The sequence below is a fragment of the Pristiophorus japonicus genome, chromosome 22 (assembly GCF_044704955.1).
Source record: "Pristiophorus japonicus isolate sPriJap1 chromosome 22, sPriJap1.hap1, whole genome shotgun sequence".
Classification (NCBI taxonomy): Eukaryota; Metazoa; Chordata; class Chondrichthyes; family Pristiophoridae; genus Pristiophorus; species Pristiophorus japonicus.
This window is the reverse complement of record NC_091998.1, coordinates 14,851,171-14,878,970: the sequence shown is the minus strand read 5'-3', so window position 1 is coordinate 14,878,970 and position 27,800 is coordinate 14,851,171. Positions and strand designations below refer to the sequence as shown.

Here is a 27,800-nt window from a genome sequence, read left to right as displayed (position 1 = left end):
GGAGATGGGGGGGGGGGGAAGGAGATGGGGGGGGGAAGGAGATGGGGGGGGGGGGAAGGAGATGGGGGGGGGGGGGAAGGAGATGGGGGGGGGGGGGGAAGGAGATGGGGGGGGGGGGAAGGAGATGGGGGGGGGGGGAAGGAGATGGGGGGGGGGGAAGGAGATGGGGGGGGGGGAAGGAGATGGGGGGGGGGGAAGGAGATGGGGGGGGGGAAGGAGATGGGGGGGGGGGGAAGGAGATGGGGGGGGGGGAAGGAGATGGGGGGGGGGGGAAGGAGATGGGGGGGGGGAAGGAGATGGGGGGGGGGAAGGAGATGGGGGGGGGGGAAGGAGATGGGGGGGGGGAAGGAGATGGGGGGGGGGAAGGAGATGGGGGGGGGGAAGGAGATGGGGGGGGGGAAGGAGATGGGGGGGGGGAAGGAGATGGGGGGGGGGGAAGGAGATGGGGGGGGAAGGAGATGGGGGGGGGGAAGGAGATGGGGGGAGGGATGGGGGGGGGGAGGAAGGGATGGGGGGGGGGGAAGGAGATGGGGGAGGGGGGGAAGGAGATGGGGGGGGGGGAAGGAGATGGGGGGGGGGAAGGAGATGGGGGTGGGGGGGGGAGGAGATGGGGGGGGGGGAAGGGGGGATGGGGGGGGGGAGGATGGGGGGGGGGAGGAGATGGGGGGGGGGGGGAAGGGGATGGGGGGGGGGGGGAAGGAGATGGGGGGAGGGGGGAAGGAGATTGGGGGGGGGGGGGAGGGGGTGGGGGGGGGGGAAGGAGATGGGGGGGGGGAGAGGCGGTAGGGAGGAGGGGTAGGTGGCGTTGGGTTGGGTCGGGTCGGGTGGAGCGCGGGTCGGGGGGGGGTGGTGGGAGGGAGGTCGGTTCGGTTCGGGTCGGGGGGAGGGAGGTCAGGTCGGATCCAATCCGGGGGGGGGGGGGAGTGGGGTCCGGTCCGGGGGGCAGGGGTCGGGTCGGGAGGCGGGAGTCGGGTCGGGGGGTGGGAGGAGTCAGGTCAGTGTCAGGTCCGGTCGAGGGGGGTGGGGAGCGGGAGTCGGGTCGGTGTCGGGTCCGGTCTGGAGGCGGGGGGCAGGAAGCGGGTGTCGAGTCGGGTCGGGAGGAAGCAGGAGCTGGCCATGGGAGGAGCCTTATTCACGCAGCCCCAGTGAGGCCATTCGGCCAGGGCTAGGGACTGCGTGCTTCGGGCCCCTCCCACACAGATTTGGGCGCCTGGAGCTACTGCACTTGGCCGCCCACTGTAGCGCGCATGTGCAGAGGTCCCGGCACTATTTTCAGCGCAGGGACCTGGCTCCGCCCCCCACAGCTCATGTTGCGCTGCGCCGAGGGCCAGAGGACCTGCAGGGAGCTGGAGAATCTGGAGGTTTTTTTTAGGCGCACTTTGTGGCGCAAAAAAACGGGCGTCCAGGTCGGGACTGCGCTGTTCTAGGCGCGGCTCGAAACTTGGGCCCATAGGTTTGGAAGTAGCCCATCCCGCCTGCTCTGTCATTTTGTTCAGCTCCACATTTCTTCCATATCCTTTAATACCCTCAATTCCCAAGTAGCGCCCTCTCTTTTAAACACTTTGATTGATTCCGCATCCACGATCTTCTACAGTAGTGCATTTCACATTCCTACAACCCTTAGTGTGAAGAACTTTCCCCCAATATGCTTCTAATTGGCTTAGTTGAAATGTTAATTTTTACATCCCCTTGTTCCCCAACGAGAGAGTCATTCCCTATTTACTGTCAATTCCCTTTATTATTTGAAACACCTCAACTAAATCACCCGTAACCTCTCAGCACCAAGGAATATGTTGTTTACTCAGTCCCTCATCTCAGGTATCATCCTGTGGATTATTGCACGACATAAAATTGTACATCCATTGTACCCCTCCGAACATTGAGTTTGCAAAAATTTTCAAAATAATATTTGAGCAGCAAATCACATTTACTCACAACATCCGTTGCAGAGTGCATATCCATGCACACACACACACAAAATCAGTGTTTAGAATGTAATTTACATTCACATGCAGGCAGGAAAACAGGTTCCCTAGATCACTCTCTCACATGTAACAAGAAGACAATCTCACTCTCCTGCAAAGGTGGGCAGTTTCATTCAACCTCTCTGGCAGATGCAGTCTTACCTTTATAAACAAAGGCAAGCAGATGCATAGCTGCACAGCACTTCACACAAACATACTCAAAGACCTGCAGATTTTCTTTCATCCATTCTCACACATTGGCATGTAAACAAAGACGGTGTCTTACTCCTGCATACAGTCTGGTGGGCACAGACAGGTTTACAGCCTCACACTTTGCACTAATCTGTGCATGTGGAAACAAGCAAGGGCACGCACACACGCAGGTGTACAGTCTGAGAGTCAGGCAGGCACATAACCTCTTTCACACAGATACAGGCAATGCAAAGCCTCTCGCTCATGCACAACTAACTCTCACACAGACACATGTGCAGAGCTAGGAAGACTTACATAAAGACAGATGCAAAGTAGCACATACAGGCAGTCAGGCAGGTTCTGTCACTCACAGTTTTGCACACATACACCGACACGCGGTCTCATATGCATAGAGATGCACACACAGGCAGACACTGACAGGCACAACACCTCACTCTCATGAGCAGGTGGACACTTCCAGAGTCTCACTCAAACATATGGTGCACAGTCTCACTCGCTCCACAGATTTTACTAGTATGTGTAAAGGCAGGCACATAATGTCACTCTTAGGCAGACAAGTACAGCGAATCTCATTCCCATTGTCATATTCTCTACATAGACAGGTAGAATCACAATTACACTTTCACACATGCAGGCAGGTGCTTGGTCATACTAACAGGCAAAAATGGTCTCATCCTCACACAGGTTGAGACAGACACACAGTCGCATAAGACACAAACATTCACGAGACTGCAGTCTCAGTCTCACTCTCACAAAACGTAAAAGGTGCTCAGTCACACAAAAATTGTCTCTCAAAGCAGACTGCCACACAATTCCATTCTCCCTCATAGGCAGACATCCATCCAGCTGTAGATGCAGTTCCTCCCATGCACAAGCAGATGTATATCTCACTCATGCAGAAAGTCACACAATCAGGCACCCCATCACACAAACAGACACAAGGCCTCACACATACAAGTGGCGTCTCCAACTCAGACATGTGTACAAATCCACAATTTCACAAATACAAAAGAAAACAGACGCATTTATATAGCGCCTTTCATGACCACTGGATGTCCCAAAGTGCTTTAGGGCCAATGAAGTATTTTTTTTTTTAAATAGTGTAGTCACTGTTGTAATGTAAGAAACGCAGCAGCCAATTTGCGCACATTTTACATCTTACAAACACCAATGTGATAATGACCAGATGATCTGTTTTAGTGATGTTGATTGAAGGATAAATATTGGCCAGGACACCGGGGATAACTTCCCTGTCTTTCTTTGAAAATAGTGGCATGGGATCTTTTACATCCACCTGAGACACAGTTTAACGTCTCATTCTAAAGACAGCACCTCTGACAGTAAATACAGCACTCCCTCAGCATTGCACTGGAGTGTCAGCCTTGATTTAGGTGCTCACGTCACTGGAGTGGGACTTGAACCCACAACCTTCTGACTCAGAGGTGAGAGTGCTACCCACTGAGCCACGGATGTGCTTTATCTCTCAACAAACACAAAACCTCAAGCAAGCAGACCGTCTCACTCACAAGTAGACTTTTAATTCCATACATACAGGTGTACAACACTGACAGGGACACAGTTTCACAGACCCAAAGAAATACCCAGCCAAGAAGGTGCACACTTACACCTGTACACGCACACACATTGAGATAGATGGCCCCAGACAGACAGACGGGCACAGAGCCCCAGACAGACAGACTGTGTACTGAGTAATGCCCCGATTTGAGGGTGCGGGGTGGATTGATTTACAATCCACGGGGAGGGGGAGGAAGCCGATCCTCCCCCCCCCCGCGGGAGTAGTCACCGCCTCCCTCGGCTCCTCGGCGCTGCCGCCTCTTACCTCAGGCGCTGCCGGCGGCTCCGCTCGCTCCGCGGCCCGGGCAGCGCGCCGCTCCGATCGTCGTCTGGTTATCCGCGACTCGGCGTGAAATGGTCTTGGGGAGCCGGAGACGGCGGGCAGCGATGACGGAGGCCGCTTTTCAGCCCCATTCCCGCTCGGAAAGCGCTCGCTATATTTTTCTCTCACTGCTTTACCCCAACCCCCCCCCCCCAAACCGGGCCGTTGCGTGACGCGACTCCAGGTGCGCAGGCGCACGCGTTTGGTTGGGGGGGGGGGTGGGAATCGAGGAGCTCCTCACTGCGCCTGCGTCGAATCAGACTCGCTCTCTCGCACTCTTCGCCCCCGGCGAACCGGACTCACTGCGCCTGCGTCGAATCAGTCGCAACGGACACGGCCTCACCGCGCACGCGTCGCAAACAGATGTCGCTGAACTGGACTCGCTACGCGCGCGCCGAATCCGACTCCGCCCTGAACTGGACTCGCTGCGCACGCGCTCTAACAGGCGGCCGCCCGAACTGGACTCACTGCGCACGCGTCGCAAACAGATTCCACGGACTCTGCCTCACTGCGCCTGCGCCGAGTCAGACTCTTCCCGCCCCTCCGCGCACGTGCTGTGGGGGGCAAGAAAGCGGACTGGGCCTCGCACTGCGCATGCCCGTCAGGTGCAGCGCCAGCCCGCGCTCCGGAGCCGTCGAGCGTGTGTGTGAAAATCGTCCAGCGAGGGAAAAGAACCAAGGCGCTGAACAATCTGAGAGAAAACCTGACGAGAGGGGGGGAAAAAAAAAGGTGTGTTAAAATGAACCGTGGTAAGGGATGGGAAGAAATATAACAAAGGTAGGTTAAAAAAAAAGATTGAAGGATCCTTGCCTGCAAAGTCGACCGTCTGTTGCAGTTTCTCAATGTTTGTGTGCCCTTCCAGCATGTTCTTTCCATAGGTTGGCCATGGCCGCGAGTCAGGACCAAGTGCCGTCTTCAGGTGAAGCAGGGCCAGAGATCAGGAGATCATTGGACCAGGACACACTGATGTAATTGCCCCATTGCTGACCTACCTCGGAACCCGGGTGAAGCACCGTTTCGATTTTAAAATTCTCAACCATGAGACCATAAGAATTAAGAGCAGGAGTGGGTCATTGGGCCCCTCGAAACTGCTCTGCCATTCAGTGAGATCATGGCTGACCTACCTCAACTCCACTTTCCCGCCCAATCCCCTTGATTCCCTTCAAAAATCTGTCGATTTCTGTCTTAAATATACTCCAAGACAGCCTCCACAGCCCTCTGTGGGAGAAAATTCCAAAGATTCACTACCCTCTCAGTTTCTCTTCATCTCAGTTCTAAATGGCCGACCCATGAAAAACCAATTTTTGGACGGGAGATGGTGGGGGCTCCCTCTATTTCGCTTCATGGGGGTGGGGGGGGGGTAAGATCAAATGTTGGTTTCTCCTGCTCCGTCTGCCGTCTCCTCCGGGCGGAAATGCCAACTAAAATCAGAGGCTCTGCCCGCCAGCTGTTCTATGTGAGACCCGCACCGCCTTATATCAGCTCCTCGTGGGTGAATCTAGAACTAGGAGGCATAGTATCAGAATCGGGGGTTGCCCATTAAAAACGAAGATGAGCAGAAATTTCTTCTCTTGGAGTGTCGTGAATCTTTGTCTACCTCAGACAGCTGTGGAGGTTGGGTCATTGAATACATTTAAGGTGGAGATAGACAGATTTTTGAACTACAAAAGAATCAAGGGCTATGGGGACGGTGCACAGAAGTGGAGTTGAAGTCAAAGATCAGCCATGATCTCATTGAATGGCGGAGCAGGCTCGAGGGGCCGAATGGCCTTATGCTCATAGTTCTTATGTTTTTGACCCCTTATCCTGAGACTGTGACCCCTGGTTCTAGACTCGCCAGCCAGAGGAAACATCCTCCCTGCATCCACCCTGTCAAGCCCTGTAAGAATTTTGTATTTTTCAATGCGATCACCTCTCATTCTTCTAAACTCTAGGGAATATAGGCCCAGTCTACTTAATCTCTCCTCATAGGACAATCCTCCTGCTCTTCTCATCAGTCTGGTGCACCCTGTTGCACTCCCTCAATCCTTGTTTTCAAATCCCTCCATGGCCTCGCCCCTCCCTATCTCCACAATGTCCTCCAGCCCCACAACTCGCCGAGGTATCTGCCAATTCTGGCCTCTTACGCATCCCCTATTTTAATTGCTCCACCATTGGTGGCCGAGCCTTCTGTTTCTTAGGCCTTAAGCTCTGAAATTTCCTCCCCAAACCCCTCCGCCTCTCTACCTCCCTTTCCTCCTTTAGGACGCTCCTTAAAACCTACCTCTTTCATCTGCCCTAATTTCTCCTTATATGGCTCAGTGTCAATTTTTTTATAACACTCCTGTGAAGCACCTTGGACGTTTTATTGCATTAAAGATACTAGATAAATATAAGTTGTTTAAAATCATACATTCACTCCTTCCAGCAACTCAGTGGCCCAACAGTGAAACCAGCTCACATTTGGACTTGCAGTAGCCCACATTTAAAAAAAATCTAAACCCTAAATATAAGGGATTTTAACCAAAAACCAGAGGAAAATGCCTCAAAGTAGATCTCTGCATGCTAATTTGCTCAGCCATTCAATGAAACCCACAAATAATTATAAGAACACATTGTGAATGAAATTGTAACATTTTATTTATTAGTTACTGATGAATCATTTGACAATGAGTTATGATGAATCATTTGACAATAAGGTACTCGTTTGGTTTCTAAAGCAACAATTCTGCAGTGTTAGTTTTATATAGTTTAAACAGGTGGTAGTCTAGCAGTCAGCAATTGTAATATTTTTCAGATTGGCTAATTGAAACTTTTTTTTAAATAATTACCGACGTCATTCTGTAGAAAGTGCAGAAAGAAAGAAGAGCTTTACAACCAATGAAGTATCTTTTGAAATATAGTCACTGTTGTAATGTAGGAAATGCAGCAGCCAGTATACACACAGCAAGATCCCACAAACAGCAATGATATAATGACCAGATAATCTGTTTTAGTGATGTTGGTTGAGGGATAAATATTGGCCAGGACACCAGGGAGAACTCACTTGCTCTTCTTGACATAGTTCCATGAGATCTTTTATGCTCACCTGAGAGGGCATATGGAGCCTCTGTTTATGATCTCATCTGAAATCCAATGGTGTAACGTTCCCTCAGCACTGCACTGAAGTGTTGGCCTAGATTATGTGCTCAAGTTTGTGGGGTGGAACTTGAAATCGACAACCTTTTGACTCAGGTGACCACTGAACCAAGGATGCCACCAGAAGACAAGGCAAGAGTTGAGTCAGCGAATTGAAAATGAAGGATAGATGTAAGTTGCTGTTTGTATTGGTAAACATGAAGAATAAAATAAAGCCTTTCTCATTTAAATCTGTTACAAGTTGATACTAAACAAACATTAGACTTTGAAATACGACCACTGCAGCAATTGTCTTACGGAAATTTAGTTGGTTATAAAACAAGGTTTTCACAATTAAGGCAGCCAATTTATTAACATAGTCCGTACAGTCACTAAAATACAAATGCAGATGTTATAATCAAATCCTAATGAGAACATTCCTGCCCATGTCCTGTCATTAAGTTGTTACCAAAACTCAATTTTGTTTCGCAGCCCACTACGCATAATGATACAGCTGTTCTATTGTATGGTATGGTGAAATGCAGCTTTTTTGTTATCAGAGGACAATCAGAAGGGCTGAAAGAGAGGATGAATATAAGATAATTGGTGTTCTGAAGTATTCAAGTATTCACAAGAGACGACATAAACAACATGCCCTCTCTAAGTCGCAATGGCCTAAATAAAATTAATGGCTGCTATCAATGAGGTGGAAGTAGTAGACTGTCTAAAAGGGTTAAATGGTATTTAGCCCAAGATACTAAGAGACACTAGAAAGATTTATGAAGTACTGACTGTGATCATAAGGGAATTGACCATGTACAGTAGACACCTCAAGTTGCTGGAGAAATATCACCAACGAAGTTTCCGCAAGATTCTACAAATCCCTTGGGAGAACAGGTGCACCAACATCAGCGTCCTCATTCAGGCTAACATCCCCAGCATTGAAGCACTGACCACACTCGATCAGCTCCGCTGGGCAGGCCACATAGTCCACATGCCAGACACGAGACTCCCAAAGCAAGTGCTCTACTCGGAGCTCCTTCACGGCAAACAAGCCAAAGGTGGGCAGTGGAAATGTTACAAGGACACCCTCAAAGCCTCCCTGATAAAGTGCAACATCCCCACTGACACCTGGGAGTCCCTGGCCCAAGACTGCCTAAGTGGAGGAAGTGCATCCGAGAGGGTGCTGAGCACCTCGAGTCTCAACGCCGAGAGCATGTAGAAATCAAGCGCAGACAGCAGAAAGAGCATGCGGCAAACCAGTCCCACCCACCCCTTTCCTCAACGACTATCTGTCCCACCTGTGACAGAGTCTGTGGCTCTTCAGTATTGGACTGTTCAGCCACCAAAGAACTCACTTCAGGAGTGGAAGCAAGTCTTCCTCAATTCCAAGGGACTGCCTATGATGATGATAATGAACACCGGGGAGAAACCAGTTGACTGCAAACAAGCTAATGTGGTGGCCATTTTCACTAGGGGTGACAAAACAGATGTTGTTGTATTACTGGCCCATTAACTTATTTCAGTTTCCAAAGCAAAAGATGCTACCTGACTAACCAGCGACTTTTTTGAGGAAGTGAAATAACAAGTGAAATGGAGCAAGATTTGTAAAAGGCATTAAAGTTCTCATGAAAGGCTACTCATTTAGCTTAAAGCTGTAGGGATTCAGGGAATGAATAAGACATTGGATCAAAGGAAGAAAACAGTGGGTACTTGTTGGAAGAGTTATGTTAGGGTGGAGAGAAGCGCAGTGGTGTGCCCCAGGGATCTGTACTGAGAACATTACTGTTTCTATTGACTTGGATTCAGAAGCTAAATGCACATTGATCAAATTTGCAGATGATAACAAACTAGGAGTGATAGTTGATTCTGAGAGGCAGCTCAGATTACAAAATGAGGTGTACAAAATATGCAAGTGACTGGAACAATGGCAAATGAAATTTAATAAGGACAGTGCACATGGGAGGAACAAAATGGGCCGCATACGTACTTTAACACAGGTGTTGAAATAAGCTAAAGGCTCAACATGTGCAACCACTGCCAAGCACTCATCATCATATAGCCAAAGCATTAGAAGACAAATCAGAGGAGATCATGTAGTGTGCTAGTCAGACTACACCGTTAATTACTGTGTCCACTTCTAGTTATTGATTCACTTCACATGATACCAAGAAGCAGCTGAGCCTACTGGACACAGCAAAGGCTGTGGGCCCTGATGACATCCCGGCTGCTGTGCTGATGACCTTTGCTCCAGAACCAGCCGTATCTCTAACCAAGCTGTTCCAGTACTGGCATCTACCCAACAATGTGAAAAATTGCCCAGGTGTGCCCTGTCCACAATAAGCAGCTCAAATTCATCCCGTCCAATGAGCGAGAGATGGAAGGAGTTGTCAACAGTGCTATCAAGCAGCAATTATCACTTGCTCACCGGTGGCCAGTTTAGACTATTTGGCTCCAGACTTAATTACAAACATAGTTCAAACATGGAGACGAGAACTGAATTCCAGAGCTGAGATGAGAGTGACTGCCCTTGACATCGGGGTAGCATTTAATCAACTGTGGCAACAAGGAGTGCTTGTCAAATTAAAGTCAGTGGAAATCAGGGGAAACTCTGCAGTTTGGAAGGTGATTGTTGGAAGTTAATGATCTCAACTCCAGAACATCATTGCAAGAGTTCCTCAGGTCTGCCTCCTAGGACCAACTATCTTCAGCTGCTTCATCAATGACCTTCCCTCCATCATAAGGTCAGAAGTGGGGCTATGTGCTGATGATTGCGCAATGTTCAATTCCATTTACAATTCCTCAGATAATGAAGCAGTCCATACCCGCATGCACCAAAACCTGGACAACATCCAGGTTTGGGCTGATGAGTGGCAAGTAATATTTGCGCCACATAAGTGCCAGCTAATGGCCATCTACAACAGGAGAGAACCTAACCACCTCCCCTTGACATTCAATGGTATTACCATCACCAAATCTCCCACCATCAACATCCTGCAGTCACAAGGGACCATAAATTCAACTGGTGCAGCCACATAAATGCCATAGCTACTAGAACAACTAGATTCTGAGATAAGTGGCTCACCTCCTGCCTTCCAAAGTGCCTCTGCCTACAAGGCACAAGTCAGAATTGAGATGGTATACTCTCCACTTGCCTGGAATGGGTGCAGCTGCAACAACACTCAAGAAGCACAACATCACCCAAGTCAAAGCAGTCTGCTTGATTGCCAACCCATCCACCATCTTAAACATTTACTGTGGCCACAACATGTACTATCTACAGGATACACTGCAGCAAGTTACCTTCGACAGCACCTCACAAACCCACGGCCTCCACCATCTAGAAGGACAAGGGCAGCAGGTGCATGGGAACACCATCACCTCCAAATTTCTCCGTTACACACCAACCCAACTTGGATATATCACCGTTCCTTCATTGTGGGTCAAAATCCCGGAATCCCCAAATAGCACAGTGGGAGTACCTACACCATACAGACTGCAGTGATTTATAAAGATGACCTACTACCACCTTCTCAAGGGCAACTAGGGATGGACAATAAATGCCGATCTTGCCAGCGACACCCATATTACAAAAATTAATATAAATAAAAGGACACGTTCAAGCATTTGAGACATTCACTGGTCACTACTTATAATAATTCCCATAGCTAGCCCCTGCACAAGTATTCCAGACCGATGTTCTCAGAAACAGCATTTCCATATACTATACTATAACTGCCATCTTGTACTATCCAACCAAATGCGTTACCTTCATCCATCTCCTGTGTCTTTGCACAAGGGGGTCAATACCAAGCGCAACAGGTCAAACAGGATCAGAGGGAAATTGTAACCGAGGGAAGAGGAGGGGGACAGTTGAAGCAAAGGTGGGGTCAGGAGGCTGGAAAACAATTCAGCAGGAGAGAAGTTGAAGGCCAGTAACGAGGGGTGGGGGCGCGAATGGTGTCACAAAAGAATCTCAACCTGGCAAATAGTTATCCCTCAACCAGAATCATTAAAATACAGATTATCTGGTCATTTTCTTACTACTGTTTTCTGGGACCTTGCTGTGTACAAATTGGCTGCCATGTTCTCTACATTGCAACAGTAACTACACTTCAAATTACCTCATTGGCTCCAAGCGCTTTTGAATGCCCTGAGGTCATGAAAGATGCTATATAACTGCAAGTTCTTTCTAATTTCTTCCTCAACCGGGGTGGTTGGAATGCAATAATCTTAGTGGGAGGAGTGGGGTTGACCAGCAAATAAACTCAGTGGGGAATTTCCACTTACATCTTCTATTTTCCTAGGTTTTCATTAAGGAAAGCTTCTATTTCCTGCTGACTAAATTATGTCAGTGTGGGGGGAGGGGCTGGGGAAGAAGTGTGGAGGTTCCAATACTGGCATATACTCTCGAGCTGAAGTGGGTGAACAGTGACCCCCCTACCCCCACCCCCACTAGGGCTCAGCTACAGTGAAAATAGGCTGGGGTGGGGTGGCATGTTTGCAATTTACTCACCAGATAGATTTTTGCCATCCTGGCCCACACACACAACGCTATTCTGCTGAAAATTCAGGACCGGATGAATTTCGTATTTGCTGTATGTTTCTGTGGAGTACTAGTCAAACAATACTTGAAAAAAACACAGGTATCAATCAAGGGTCAGTGATTCACTCGTGTTCAGATGAGAGGCTCTAAAATGATTAACTTCAAACGAATGGATCTCACAAACCACTTGTAAATAGTCCTCAAAATTACATTCATTTGGCAGTAAGAAAACAGCTGCACAGCCACCTGGTGGCTTCTGTTGGAGATATATGCTGACTCACTTGATCAATATTTAATAGCAGGAACTTTTGGGGATCTAACTTTACGTAACTCAACATTTCAAAGGCCCATCACACTCACAAAGTATAACAGCAGCATGTGACATTCCTTTTGGCTTGAAGCCTCCCAAGTCCTCTTCTGCTCCTCCAATATCACCAACAAACTAACACTGGCTAAAGCTGTGTGGATGGAAATAGTTCAGTTTGTCCTCAAAATGCCTCCTGCTCAACTAAGAACATAAGAAATAGGAGCAGGAGTAGGCCACCTGGCCGTCGAGCCTGCTCCGCGATTTAACAAGATCATGGCTGATCTCATCATACACTCAGCTCCACTTCCCTGCCCGCTCCCCATAACCCTTTATTCCCTTATCGTTCAAAAATCTCTATCTCCATCTTAAATATATTCAATGACCCAGCCTCCACGGCTCTCTGGGGCAGAGAATTCCATAGATTTATAACCCTCTTGAGAGAAGAAATTCCTCATCTCAGTTTTAAATAGGTGGCCCCTTATTCTGAGACTATGTCCCCTAGTTTTAGTTTCCCCTATGAGTATGAAATATCCTCTCTTCATCCACCTTGTCGAGCCCCCTCATTATCTCATTCTTCTGAACTCCAATGTGTATAGGCCCAACCTACTCAACCTATCTTCATAAGTCAAACCCCTCATCTCCTGAATCAACCTACTGTGACTTCTGCCCACACACTCCACTGCCTTGATGCCTTAAAATGGGCAGCATTAACAACATGCACTTGAATGCAAGGATAAGCTTACCTTTAATTGGTGCTTGGTATAACAGAAAAACAATGAATGCTGGGTTTGTGCATGAAAATGGATGATTCCATAGTAAGACGCTCCTTAAAACCTACCTCTTTAAACAAGGTTTTGGTCATCTGCCTTAATTTCTTCTTTTATCTGTTCTGTCTTGTAATACTGTTGTGAAGCGTGTTGTGATGTTTTACTACGTTAAAGGTGCTATATAAATAAAAGTTATTTGTTATTAATTTTTTGAGTGAGGGCAAAAAACATTGCACAAGGTTACTGCATATTAGCAGTTCCAGAATGGAATTTTAATTCTCCAGAGAGATATGGGTACAGTGATTATCCCCAATTTGATGTATCTGTTCTAACACATGTGCAGGATAAATAAATTAGGAAAAATGGCAAAAACTGTTTGTCCAACTATTTATACAGCCACGGAATATCTCCAATTTAAGTTGTGAAGCATGCATAAAACACTAAGGAGGTTGAAAATGTGGAACTGCTAATATGCAGTAACCTTGTGCAATGTTTTTTGCCCTCACTCAAAAAATTAATAACAAATAACTTTTATTTGAAAAGCTAAACAGAGTGTTCCATTGATAATAATAATTTCTGGGATAGCATTTTGAATAGTCGCTGCCTCTTTACATAATTGGACATGCATCTTTTCATCAAAGAACTTTCTGGCTTGTCAAAGATTCTTCTCCCAGGTTTCAGTGTCTCAGCCCACCAATATTTCACCTTCTTTAAAAAGATAAAGGAAGAATCGCAAGTGGTGAAAATAAATTGCAGGTCCATCAGCATTGTGAAAAGGCAGGTTAAACTTTCCAACGCCCATTCATTTTGCCTCATAATTTGTACCTAGATTCTTACTAATGTGTGAAAAATTATACTATTTTCAGAGCCACCTAAGAAAATACACAGCAACACAGCTTGCATCTGCACACAATCCACAGCTTCTTCATTAGTAATAATTCTCCTTTCAACTATTTGTTTTCCTGTTACATATACTCCTTTCATATATATGTACTTTCCCTTGGATGACAATGTCGCCTGTACAAAAAATAATTTCCATTACAATTGCTTTGTGTTTTGGATGCATATCAGCCTGCTTTTAAGGCATTTTCCTAGGTTATATTATTTACCTCTGTTTCAGGAATTTGTAACGAAATTATTGCCTCCATATAAAGAATTTCTGTATTAATATTTGCTAGAGACAGTACGTTAGTGTAGTATCAAGCTACACAGTTTGCACTATGATAGCATGCACAGCAAGTTAAAGAAAGTGCAAAGTAATGGCAAGGCACTTCTCAGAGTTGTAGATCAGGGCTCATGAATTTGCTGTTGGTTCATGAGCTAGACACCACTGTGCCTCTTTAGTCATGAATAAGAGAAAAGATGGGAACAATTGAGGGTATAGAAAGAGGCATACATTAAGTACATAGATAGCAGGGGAGTGCATGATAAGGGAGAATATGAAAAGATTAGGAGAGAAGTCAAAAAAACAATTAGGAAGGCAAAGAGGAACTATGAACTTAAATTACCAAGGAACATAACACAAAATAGTAAAAATATTTTACAGACAAATCTGTAAAAAAAGAAAGGTTGAGATGGGAATATGGCCATTAAGGGATAGACAGGATAACTCCACAAAAACAACAACAACAATTTGCATTTACATAGCACCTTTAACGTAGTAGCATGCTGCGGGATAGAGTCGAGAACACTCGAGTCAAAAGCAGAGTCTCGATTCAGGAGATCGTCGAAGTGTTCCTTCCAGTAGGCCCTGACTGCCTCGGTGTCCTTGATGAGTGTTTCCCCATTCTTGGCCAGCAGTGGGTTGGGGCCTTGGGAGTTTTGACCGTAGGTGCCTTGACTGTGATGAAAAATCCTTGCTCATCATGGTTGTCGACTGTCGTCGAGCTACAGTACACGGACGATGCCTGCATCTGCGCACATACAGAGGCTGAACTCCAGGACATAGTCGACGTATTTACTGAGGCATATAAAAGCATGGATCTTACCTTAAATATCCGTAAGATCCACCAGCCTGTTCTCGCCGCACAGCACTGCCCCCCAGTCATCAAGATCCACGGCGTGGCCCTGGACAAAGTGGATCATTTCCCATACCTCGGGAGTCTCTTATCAACAAGAGCAGACATTGATGACGAGATTCAACACCGCCTCCAGTGCCCTGCCTCTTTAACTGTATGAGGAAAAGAGTGTTCAAAGACCAGGCCCTCAAATCTGCCACCAAGCTCATGGTCTACAGGGCTGTAGTAATACCCGCCCTCCTGTATGGCTCAGAGACATGAACTATGTACAGTAGACACCTCAAGTCGCTGGAGAAATACCACCAACGATGTCTCTGCAAGATCCTACACATCCCTTGGGAGGACAGACGCACCAACATTAGCATCCTCGACCAGGCTAACATCCCCAGCATTAAAGCACTGACCACACCTGATCAGCTCTGCTGGACAGGCCACATTGTCCGCATGGCAGACACGAGACTCCCAAAGCAAGCGCTCTACTCGTTACTCCTTCACGGCAAAGGTGGCAGAGGAAACATTACAGGGACACCCTCAAGGACTCCCTGATAAAGTGCAACATCCCCACTCATGTTATGTTCGGAATAACTCCACAAGACTGTACACTGTAAGCTCAAACTGTTGTGAGCTTGGTCTCGTTAATGTATCTCCAGAGTGAGGAAGCAGCATGGTAGATTGCCTTTTATACCTGCTTTCCCGGGGTGTGCAGGTGACCCTTGGGTCTCCCACAGGTGCGCCCCCTGGTGGCAAGTCTTACACACTATTAAAGTTCACATACATAATATCACTCCCGCCCCCCCCCCACCCCCTCCAAAAGTCTTAGATACAAGTTATTTACAAGTTGAGGTGATCCAGGGGTTTACGGTCATTGCTGCACTGCAGCGCGGCTGATCTGATTGGACTGTTGGGCAGGTAGGTTCATCCTCATGGTTGACCGCGAGGTCGATTGCTGGTTGGGTGCGTTTGTGGTCAGTTTTGAGCTCGAATCGGAGTCCAAATAGGTATTGGTGCATTTTCTTAACCCCTTATACGCATGCTAATGCTTCTTTCTCAACCATACTGTAAGCTCTTTCAGCCTTGGATAAACTTCTGGACACATATGCAACCAGTTGCAGTTTATCTGACACATTGGCTTGCTGTAACACACAACCGACCCCATACGAAGATGCATCACAAGCTAGTACTAAACGTTTACACGAGTCATACAATACAAGTAACTTGTTAGAACATAGCAGATTTCTGGCCTTATTAAAGGTTTTCTTTTGAGATTTACCCCAAACCCAGTTTTCACCCTTAGCAATAAATGCAAGGGTTCCAGCAAAGTTCTCAATCCCAATAGAAAGTTACCAAAATAGTTGAGTCCCAGGAATGAACACAGCTCCATCACATTCTTGATAGCCTCCGTCTTGGAGTCCGTGGGTCTGATGCCGTCTGCCGCAACCTTTCTCCCCTCTTGAAATTCGACCTCTTGCGCCAGGAAAACACACTTGGAGCATTTCAGCCTGAGTCCCACTCTGCCAAGTCGCTTTAGAACCTCTTCCAGGTTGTGCAAGTGTTCGGTGGTGTTGTGACTAATGATCAGAATGTCGTCTTGAAACGGTGCGCGGAACTGAAGGCACCCAGACCACAGAATGTGACAGAGCTGTTCCTCAGGAAGGTGACTGCAGCCGAGCGAATCCCAAAAGGGCATCTGTGGTATGTGCGTGTTGATGCACGTCAATTTTTTTGAAGGTTCAGCCAGCTCCGGTGTCATGTAAGCAGAGATTAGATCCAGCTTGGTGAATGACTTCCTCCTCTGCTAGCATTGCGAACAGGTCATCCGTTTTGGGTAGTGGGTACTGGTCCTGTAACCAGACTCGGTTGATCATTACCTTGTAGTCCCCACAGATTCTGACCGTGCCATCGCTTTTCAACACGGGAACAATTGGACTGGCCCACTCGTTGAACTCGACTGGCGATATGATCCCCTCTCGTTGAAGTCTGTCCAGCTCGATCTCGACTTTCTCTCGCATCATATATGGGACCGCTCGGGCCTTGTGATGGACGGGTCGTGCATCAGGGACTAGATGGATCTGCACTTTGGCGCCTGTGAAGTTTCCGATGCCTGGCTCAAATAATGACGGGAATTTGTTTAGCACTTGGGCGCACGAGGCATCATCCACCAAAGACAATGCTTTGATGTTGTTCCAGTTCCATCGGATCTTTCCTAGCCAGCTTCTGCCGAACAGCGTTGGGCCATCGCCTGCTACAATCCATAGTGATAAATCATGCACAGCTCCATTGTAGATACCTTCACTGCCGCACTGCCAATGACTGGTATCAGCTCTTTGGCGTAAGTGTGCAACTTGGTGTGAATCGGGCTTGGTTTTGGCCTTTGTGTCTTGTTGCCCCAGTTTCTCAAAAGCCTTCTGGCTCATAATTGACTGACTCGGCCCCGTGTCCAGTTTCATGGAAACTGGAATGTCATTTAATTTGACTTTCAACATTATCGGAGGGCTTTTGGTGGTGAAGGAGTGTACCCCATACACTGCCTCTTCAGCCTCGGGTTGAGTTGCCTCTCTTACTTGTTTAGCGTGATCCACGCCGACTCGGTCATCTTCTGCCGTCTCTGCCACGTGGTAAGTCGCAGCACGTTTGCACATTCGCTGGAGGTGCCCCATTGTTCCGCAGCCTTTGCGCACGTAGTGCTTGAATCAACATTGACGGGCCCGATGATTACCCCCGCAGCGCCAACATGGTATTAATGGATTCGCATTCACGCCCCACAGCGGACTCTGAGTCATCCTAGGTATGGCCTCTGCGGGCGTGTAGGCCCTGCCATGTACAGTTCTGCCTGCTGAAGGCGTTATTTTATGCACAGTACTTGCCGGTGAGCTTCAATGCTGCAAAGATATCTGTTTAGTGTTATCGTTCGTGGACATGAAAACCTGGGCTATCGTGATGGCCTTGCTCAGATCTCGGGATTTGGCAGACAGCAGTTTGTGAAGAATGACCGATTCCAAGCACGAAAAAGTCCCGCAACATTTAACCCAAAAATCCAGCAAATAGGCACAGTCCCTCAAGGCGTCTTAGGTCGGCGACATAACTCGCCACGTTCTGGCCCTCAGAGCGATGGTGCGTGTAAAAGCTATACTTGGCCATTAAGATGCTCTCCTTCGGCTTAAGGTGTTCCCGAACAACTCTGCATATGTTTTCTTTGTTGGTTTCGTCAGTGCTAGCAGATTTTTGATGAGGCCATATATCATGGACCGACAAACGGTGAGGAGAATCACCTTGCGCTTGACCGCGGTCTGTTCCATATCCAGCTCATTGGCCATGAAGTACTGGTCAACACGCTCAATGAAGGCTTCCCAATCATCACCCTCAACAAATCTCTCAAGAATACCAACGGCAACCTTAACCGCATGAAAGTTCATGATCTGTTACTCGTCGCCAATTGTTATGTTCAGAGTAACTCCACAAGACTGTATACTGTAAGCTCAAACTGTTATGACCTTGGTCTCTTTAATGTAACTCCAGAGTGAGGAAGCAACACCATGGTAGATTACCTTTTATACTTGCTTGCCCGGGATGTGCAGGTGACCCTTGGGTCTCCCACAGGCGCACCCCTGGTGGCAAGTCTTACACACTAGTAAAGTTCATATACATAACAACTGACACCTGGGAGTCCCTGGCCAAAGACCGCCCTAAGTGGAGGAAGTGCATCCAGGAGGGCGCTGAGCACCTTGAGTCGTAGGCAGCGGAAAGAGCGAGCAGCAAACCAGTCACACCCTCCCTTACCCTCAATGACTATCTGTCCCACCTGTGACAGGGACTGTGGTTCTCGTATCGGACTGTTCAGCCACCTAAGGACTCATTTTAAGAGTGATAGCAAGTCTTCCTCGATTCTGAGGGACTGCCTATGATGATGATGATTAATGTAGTGAAAAGTCCCAAGAGGCTTCACAGGAGTATTATGAGGTTAAAAAATTGACACCGAGCTGCATAAGTAGAAATTAGCTCAGGTGACCAAAAAACTTAGTCAAAGAAGTAGTCAGAGTAGGAATCGCACGATAGCTCAGATGAATACGTGGCTTGAGCAGTGGTGCAGAAGGGAGGGATTCAAATTCCTGAGGCATTGGAACCGGTTCTGGGGGAGGTGGGACCAGTACAAACCGGACGGTCTGCACCTGGGCAGGACCGGAACTAATGTCTATGGGGGAGTGTTTGCTAGTGCTCTTGGGGAGGAGTTAAACTAATATAGCAGGGGGATGGGAACCTATGCAGGGAGAGAGAGGGAAATAAAATGGAGTCAGAAGCAAAAGATAGAAAGGAGAATAGTAAAAGTGGAGGGCAGAGAAACCCAAGGCAAAAAACAAAAAGGACCACATTACACCAAAATTCTGAAGAGGCAAAGTGTGTTAGAAAGACAAGCCTGAAGGATCTGTGCCTCAATGCGAGGAATATTCGGAATAAGGTGGACGAATTAACTGCGCAGATAGCAGTTAATGGGTATGATGTCATTGGCATCACGGAGACATGGCTCCAGGGTGACCAAAGCTGGGAACTCAAAGTCCAAGGGTATTCAGCATTTAGGAAGGATAGACAGAAAGGAAAAGGAGGCGGGGTGGCGTTGCTGGTTAAAGAGGAAATTAGTGCAATAGTAAGGAGGGACATTAGCCTGGATGATGTGGAATCGGTATAGGTGGAGCTGCGGAATTCCAAAGGGCAGAAAATGCGAGTGGAAGTTGTGTACAGACCACCAAACAGTAGTAGTGAGGTTGGGGACAGCATCAAACAAGAAATAAGGGATGTGTGCAATAAAGGTACAGCAGTTACCATGGGGGACTTTGATCTACATATTGATTGGGCGAACCAAACTGGTAGCAATGCAGTGGAGGAGGATTTCCTGGAGTGTATTAGGAATGGATTTCTAGACCAATATGTCGAGGAACCAACTAGAGAGCTGGCCATCCTCGGCTGGATGATGTGTACTGAGAAGGGACTAATTAGCAATCTTGTTGTGCGAGGCCCCTTAGGGAAGAGTGACCATAATATGGTAGAATTCTTTATTAAGATGGAGAGTGACACAGTTAATTTGGAAACTAGGGTCCTGAACTTAAGGAAAGGTAACTTCGACGGTATGAGGCGTGAATTGGCTAGAATAGACTGGCAAAGGATACTTAAAGGGTTGACAGTGGATAAGCAATGGCAAACATTTAAAGATCACATGGATGAACTTCAGCAATTGTATATCCCTGTCTGGAGTAAAAATAAAACGGGGAAGGTGGCTCAACCATGGCTAACAAGGGAAATTAAGGATAGTGTTAAAGCCAAGTAAGAGGCATATAATTTGGCTAGAAAAAGCAACAAACCTGAGGACTGGAGAAATTTTGAATTCAACAGAGGAAGACTAAGGGTTTAATTAAGAGGGGGAAAATAGAGTACGAGAGGAAGCTTGCAGGGAACATAAAAACTGGCTGCAAAAGTTTCTATAAATATGTGAAGCGAAAAAGATTGGTAAAGACAAACGTAGGTCCCTTGCAGTCGGATTCAGGTGAATTTATAATGGGGAATAAAGAAATGGCAGACCAATTGAATAAATACTTTGGTTCTGTCTTCACAAAGGAAGACACAAATAACCTTCCGATTGTACTAGGGGACAGTAGGTCTCGTGAGAAGGAGGTACTGAAGGATATCCTTATTAGGCGGGAAATTGTGTTAGGGAAATTGATGGGATTGAAGGCCGATAAATCCCCGGGGCCTGATAGTCTGCATCCCAGAGTACTTAAGGAAGTAGCCCTAGAAATAATGGATGTATTGGTGATCATTTTCCAACAGTCTATTGACTCTGGATCAGTTCCTATGGACTGGAGGGTAGCTCATGTAACACCACTTTTTAAAAAAGGAGGGAGAGAGAAAACAGGTAATTATAGACCGGTTAGCCTGACATCAGTAGTGGGGAAAATGTTGGAATCAATCATTAAGGATGAAATAGCAGCGCATTTGGAAAGCAGTGACAAGGTCGGACCGAGTCAGCGTGGATTTATGAAAGGGAAATCATGCTGGACGAATCACGCAGCCTCTCTGTGTAGAGGACACAAAGAGGCTGCAAAGAGATTTAGATAGGTTAAGCGAATGAGCTAAGGTTTGGCAGATGGAATACAATGTCGGAAAATGTGAGGTCATCCACCTTGGAAAAAAAAACAGTAATAGGGAATATTATTTGAATGGGGAGAAATTACAACATGCTGAGGTGCAGAGGAACCTGGGGGTCCTTGTGCATGAAACTCTTTTGGAGTTTACCTGAAAAAACATAAACATTAAACCGTGCCACCCGCCCTGGATGACACACCAGACATTTACAAGGCCCTTTTTTTCTTTTTTGTGTTTTTTTTGTGTTTTTCTTTTTTTTTGGGCACTAAAATCACATTTTTTCCTCCAGTGCCCCCTATAAAAGAGGAGGGGGACACTAAAAGCACCGGCAATTAAAACAAATTAAACTTTAAAACATAAAATCAAATTAAAATTTGGTTGCCGGGCGTGACGATGCACTCCAGTCCCTCCGGTGCCCACCTCTCGCGGAAGGCCGCGAGCGTACCGGTGGACACCGCGTGCTCCATCTCCAAGGACACCCTGGCGCGGATGTACGCGCGGAAGAGAGGCAGGCAGTCAGGTTGAACGACCCCCTCGACCGCCCGCTGCCTGGACCGGCTGATGGCACCCTTGGCCGTGCCCAGGAGCAGTCCTACGAGGAGGCCCTCGGACCTACCCGCTCCCCTCCGCACAGGGTGCCCAAAGATCAGGAGAGTGGGACTGAAGTGCAGCCAGAATTTCAGGAGCAGCCCCTTTAAATAATAAAACAGGGGCTGCAACCTCGTGCATTCCATAAAAACATGGAACACGGACTCTTCCAGACCGAAGAAATTGCAGGCGGCCTGGGAGTCCGTGAACCGGCTTAAAAATTTGTTGCACAGCACTGCTCCGTGCACCACCCTCCAGGCCAAGTCCCCGATGAATAGTGGGAGGACTCCCGCATAGAGTGCCCTCCATCGGGGACCCCCGCCTCCTCCGGATGGCAAGATGGTACGCCATGGCGTGTCCGGACGGCCGGCGAGGATGGCAAAGTTGAGAGTGTGCAGGAGCAGCCCGTACAGGAAACCCCTCCGCGCGGAACTGAAAGGCACGGAGGGGATTTCCTCGAGGCGGCTCAAGTTGTGAGGCGCCGGCTCCCGAGGGAGGTTCCGGGGTTTGGCGCCGATGAGGAATTCCGTCCGGACGGGGGTCAGTTCGGACGGGATCTCCCCACGTGCTTGAGCCTCCTCGATGCACCTAACAGAGTCAGGGCCCAAAGCTGTTTTTAGCGACTCGATGGCTTCGGCCGCGCGGCAGACGTTGGCTGAATTTAGGCGCCGCATCAGCGTGCCTGGCGCCATCCAGCCCGCTCCTCCGCCATTGAGCAGGTCCCTGACCCTGGTCACCTCACCAGCCACAGCCCTCTCTTCCGACTGCCACATAAAACCTCGGTCGTGGAGGTACGGATTCCCGAGCAGCGGCTCCTGCAGGACAGCCGCCACTCCAGCCGGCGGAGAGCTGCGCTTGGTGGAGACTTTGTTCCAGACCCTGATGAGTTCCTTGTAAAAGACAGGCAGCTCCTGGAGGGCGGTCCTGACACCCCCCAAGTTCACAAACAGGAGCTGCGTGTCGTAATTGAGGTTGCGCTGCTGGCGGAAGAAATACGTCGCCAGAGCACACCACTTAGGAGGGGGCTCGACGTAAAGGTATCTCTGCAGGGTCTGAAGACGGAAAGCCGCGAGCTGGGCGCTGACGCACACCAACGACTGACCGCCTTCCTCAAGCGGGAGACTCAAGACCGCGGCAGAGACCCAGTGCTTCCTGTTGTTCCAAAAGAAGTCCACCAGCTTCTTCTGTATCTTGGCGACAAACGCAGGGGGAGGGGTCAAAGTGACCAGCCGGTACCACAACATTGCGACCACCAGCTGGTTTATGACTAGCGCTCGACCCCTGTAGGACAGCACTCGGAGCAGTCCTGTCCAGCGCCCTAGGCGAGCGGTGACCTTGGCCTCCAGCTCCTGCCAGTTCGCTGGCCAGGCTTCCTCGTCGGGGCTAAGGTAGACTCCCAGATAGAGGAGATGGGTCGTGCTCCAGGCAAAAGGCCTGAGCTCCTCCGGCAGGGAGTCCACCCGCCACTGACCCACCAGGAGTTCGGAACATTTTTCCCAGTTGATTCTGGCGGAGGATGCGGCCGAGTAAATCTCCTGGCACTCACGCATCCTCCGCAGGTCAGCGGGATCCTCTACCGCGAGGAGCACGTCATCGGCGTAAGCCGAGAGGACGACCTCCACGCCCGGCCCTTGCAGAGCCAGTCCCGTCAACCTCGTCCGCAGGAGGCGCAGGAAAGGCTCCACGCAGATGGCATATAACTGGCCGGACATGGGGCATCCCTGGCGCACCCCTCTCCTAAAGCGAAGGGGCGCCGTCAAGGACCCGTTAACCTTAATCAAACACTCCACGGTGGCATACAAAAGTCGGATCCGGGCGACGAAATGCGTCCCGAACCCGAAAGCGCGCAGAGTTCCGAGCAGATAGTCGTTATCCACCCTGTCGAACGCCTTCTCTTGGTCGAGAGATAGGAAGGCGACCGACAGACCAGCCTCCTGGGGATGATGGATGAGGTCCCGGACCAGATGGATGTTATCGTGGATTGTCCGGCCCGGGACCGTGTAGGACTGATCGGGGTGGATCATGTGGTCCAGCACGGTGCCAAGGCGAGCAGACATCGCCCTGTCAAAGATTTTGTAGTCCGTGCTGAGGAGGGAGACCGGGCGCCAGTTCTTAAGGAGGCGGAGATCGCCCTTCTTAGGCAGCAGGACGATGACTGCCCTGCGCCAAGAGAGGGGCATCTCCCCGGTCGCCAGACTTTCCCCCAGGACCCGCGCGTAGTCGCTCCCCAGGACGTCCCAGAACGCCCTGTGGAACTCCACGGTCAGCTCGTCCAGCCCCGGGGATTTTCCCCTCGAGAGCCAGTCGAGGGCACCGGTCAGCTCCGCCAGGCTTAGCGGAGCTTCCAAATTTTCACCGCCCTCCGGGCTGACTTTCGGCAGGTCCTCCCACAAAACTCTACGCGCTTCCTCGCTGGACGGATCCGGAGAGAACAGAGCCCCGTAATATTCACGGGCCCTGTTGTTGACGCCCACCGGATCCGAGACGAGAGAGCCGTCGTCGGCCAGCAGCGTCAAGAGCTGCTTACGGACACTCTGCCTTTTTTCCAGCGAGTAGAAGAAGGGGGAGCCGCGGTCCAGATCCCGCAGGAACCGGATCCGCGACCTCATGAACGCGCCTCGGGACCCGACGAGCTGCAGGTCCTTCAACGCGGCCTTCTTAGCTTCGTACACCGTCCGCAGGGCCGGGTCCTCGACGACTTGACCAAGACGGGATTCCAGGTCGAGTACCTCTTTTTCTAGGCGCCCGACTCCGGCCGCCCGCCTCTTGGTCGACCCCCTCGCGTACTCTTGACAGAAGACGCGGACGTGAGCCTTGCCCATGTCCCACCATAGCCTCAAGGAGGGGAAGCCCCCCTGCTTCCTTCTCCAGTCGGCCCAGAATCGACGGAATGAGTCCTGGAACTGCTCGTCCTCCAGCAGCCGGTTGTTAAAGTGCCAGTACCCGGACCCCGTCCTCGCGCGGAGCGAAGCGAGCTCCGCCCACACGTAAAGGCGGTCGACTCTGGACCATCCTACTCCAGGCCTCACCTGGAGTCGGGGTGGAGATTTCGCCAGACGTCCACCAAGTCGAAGGACCCGACCAGGTCCCTCAACTTCTCCATCGCCGTCATGCTCTGCGGAGCACCGGAGCGGTCCCTCGCCTCGAGGGTGCAGTTAAAATCCCCCCCGAGGACAATGCAGTTGCCGACGTCGACGGAGCCAAAAAGAGCGGACACTTCTTCGAAGAAGCGCGCCTGCTGCGGGCCGGGCTGAGGGGCGTACACGTTCACGAGATGGAGCGGCACGTCCCCCAGGCGAACCGTTACGTGCAGCAAGCGGCCTGGCACGGGCTCCTCGACCCCCAAGATCTCCGGCTGAAAATGTGAGCCCAGCAAGATGGCCACCCCACTAGAAGTGGCGGTGAGGTGGCTCATGCGGACCTCTCCTTGCCATTCCAGGAGCCATGTGGCTTCATCTCCCGGAACGGTGTGGGTTTCTTGCAGGAAGCACGCCGCATATTTCCCCTCCCGCAGGAGCGAAAAATTGTCAAATCTACGACGTGCCCCTCTGCCGCCGTTGATGTTGAGGCTGGCTATGGTTATCTTCATGGCAAAAGCATAGTGCAACCTCTACCTTAACCTATTGCGGGGGAGGGAGCGGAGTCTTTTGTTGACCTCCACTCCTTCAGCAGCCCAGCGAGGAACTTTTTGAGCCGGCGCAGCTCAAGGCCTTGCGCCCTTGATAAGGGCCCGCCCGCGGCCATGGTTTTAGCGGCGACGCGGACGGAAGCGATGAGCAGCCCCGGCTCGGACCATCTTTCCCGGGCCAGATGGGCTCGGTTGCGGCGACCCTGGCTCTCGACCAAAAAGTCCCGGAGATCCTCTACGGGAATGAGGGGGGACTCAGCGGCGGGCACGAGGAGATCCACCGCCTCACTGGCGATGGACTCGAGATCTTCACCCGCGTCCTCCACTGAGTCCCCGTCCTCCTCCGGGAGGTCGCCGCTAGCAACCGGCCCGTCGAATGCACGAGGTACGGCAAACGGCCCGGCCGCTCCATCCGGCCCTGGCTCTGCCCCGATCCCACCCCCAGGATCGTCGGCAGAGGAGTCCCCACTGGGCTCTTTTTGAATTGGTGCTGGGTCGGGAAGTGACAGCGGAACCGGGGAACAAGGAGAGACCCGGCCATAGAAAATCCCCAGGCCCTCCAAGCGCTCCAGCTCCAAAGTAGGGGGCGAGGGTGGGTGTTCCTCCCCCTCCCCGCCGCCACCACCTGGCCCAGCGTGTACAGATTCATTAAAAGTGTTAATACTTTGTATTTCTGCCGAGTCGAGCAAATCCCGGGGGAAGTTGGATATTGGCTGGGCGGGCTCAGGTTCGGCCTTTTCGGCCCCGCCCCACTCAGTCCCCGGGAAGCTCGACCCGGTGGCTACGCATTCTTCCACTGGCCCCACGCCCCCCACGACAGGCAGATCTTTCATGCCATCCCCGGGAGGCAGTGGCTGGGCAGCCTCGACTGCCTCACCCTCCCCGGGAACAGATTTCTCGTGCCTACGGCGCAGTTTGGGGGCGCCGGTGGGGGACGCGGGACACGCGGCGGGCACCGACTCCTCCACGGAGGGATGTTGTTCCCCCCCGCCTCATTGGAGCGGCGCCTCCTTTTTTTCCTGGGGGGGCACGGAGACAGGGAGACACCCGTGTCTGCCGAGGCCTCCCGCTCCACTCCCCCCTTTTTCTTATCTTGCCCGCGCCCGAACCCCTCTGCGGTATTAGTCAAGGGCTCGGGCACGGGCTCAGGGCACCCCGCGCTCGCCGGTGACGGGGTTGGGCCGAGCACGGTGAACAGCTTGTCTGGCGCACTAAGGGGACCCGCCTCTAGGTGTTTCGCCTTCTTCCGCGCCTTCTTTCCGGCCGGACGCTCTCCCTCCCCCCCGCCGGAGGCCGTGAAAACAAAGGCCCCCGACGATGCCCGCGCACCCACAGCTCCCGGCACGCGGACGCTACTAGGGGGAGGGGTGGCGGCGGTGCGAGCCTTGTCCACCCTCGGTGGTTTGGCGGCTTTGGAGGTGGGGCAGTTCTTGCGAACGTGCCCCACCTCCCTGCAGGCATGGCACCACACGCCGTCCGACGTCCAAAAGACGCGGTAGGCAGTCCCCTCGTGCACCACATTAAAATTGCCCTCTGTCGTCTCTTCCCGCGCCAGCCGGACAAAGAGCTGGCGGCGGAAGGAGAACACATGGCGCAGGCTGTTCTCCCTGAGGCCAAGCGGTATGGGGTTGATCCCCGACCTTACCTCCCCCAGTTGGTGTAGGTGAGGGAGGAGGAGTTCAGCGGGAACAAAGGGCGGGACGTTTGATAGAATGACCCTCTGCGCAGTGGCCTCGAGAGGGTCCACCGGCAGGAACGCCCCGCCCACCGTGAGCCCCTTTTCAATGGCCAGGGACACCGCCCGCTCCGACCCCAGGAAGAACACGGCCTTCCCAGACATCTTGGAGGCTGCGACAATGGCCGAGGGGCCGACTACCCCAGCCATCGCCCGCACGCACTCCTCAATGCTCATTGTGGGGTGAGTGTAGCTCTTGACCCCGTGTTTCGTAGTTATAAGTCTGAATGGTGGCAGGGCAGCAGGTGGCGCAGGAGGTGCCGTGGATGTGGATGCTGCCTGCGCATAAGTCCTAGCTGACCCTGCCACCGGCGTAGATGGGGTCGCCATCACAGGGTCCCTTTAAGGGCTACACCCACCCCAAAGTCACAGGCCTTAATGGTATTTAAATGGCCTCGTTTAATAGACTGAGTAGAGGAGGTCTTAACGAGGCACACCTCTCCCCTAGTTGACAATTGGGGAGGGGCCTTGCTCCCTCTGCTCAGTTGTCTTAATTGTTTTATATTTTTCCAATCAATTTGGGAGGAAAAGGGCTCTCAGAGAGAGAGGGGAGAGACAGAGAGTAACAGAGAAAGAGAGAGGAGGGTGGGAAGGGGGGAAACTGCGTGGGCAGGTCTCCTCTCGCAGCTGTGGGTAGGTGCAATCCCCAGATGGCAAACAAAAATAGTCTTTGGGGTGGTCTTCGGGTGAGGGGAGAAGATGTCTTCACCTGGTGCAGCTGGAGCCACACAGGCACACACTCCCAACGATGTTAATTAGGGTGGATTAATTGTTTCTTCAGCCTGGTAGCTCCAGCTATCCCAGGCTAGGCAATGGGGGAGGGGTGCTTCAAAGGTGTGTGGGGCCTAGTTGTAAGCAAGGCCCCCACACACACTTCCACACACACACACCCCCCGCGATGTTCCGGCC

General features: G+C 50.6%; 2 protein-coding genes across 8 annotated transcripts in view; one reads left to right on the top strand and one right to left on the bottom strand.

The window, feature by feature from the left end:
* The window catches only part of dlg5a (discs, large homolog 5a (Drosophila)), a 240,416-nt gene extending 236,043 nt beyond the window's left edge, over positions 1–4,373 (bottom strand). For all 7 annotated transcript variants that reach the window (XM_070865668.1, XM_070865671.1, XM_070865669.1 and 4 more), the window contains exon 1: positions 4,018–4,373. The gene's annotated coding sequence lies outside the window, so the exon portion shown is untranslated. The remainder of the gene's footprint in view (positions 1–4,017) is intronic.
* Positions 4,374–4,742: 369 nt separating this feature from the next.
* Positions 4,743–27,800, top strand: part of LOC139234870 (very long chain fatty acid elongase 6-like) — a 179,936-nt gene continuing 156,878 nt past the window's right edge. The window contains exon 1 of the mRNA XM_070865667.1: positions 4,743–4,803. The gene's annotated coding sequence lies outside the window, so the exon portion shown is untranslated. The remainder of the gene's footprint in view (positions 4,804–27,800) is intronic.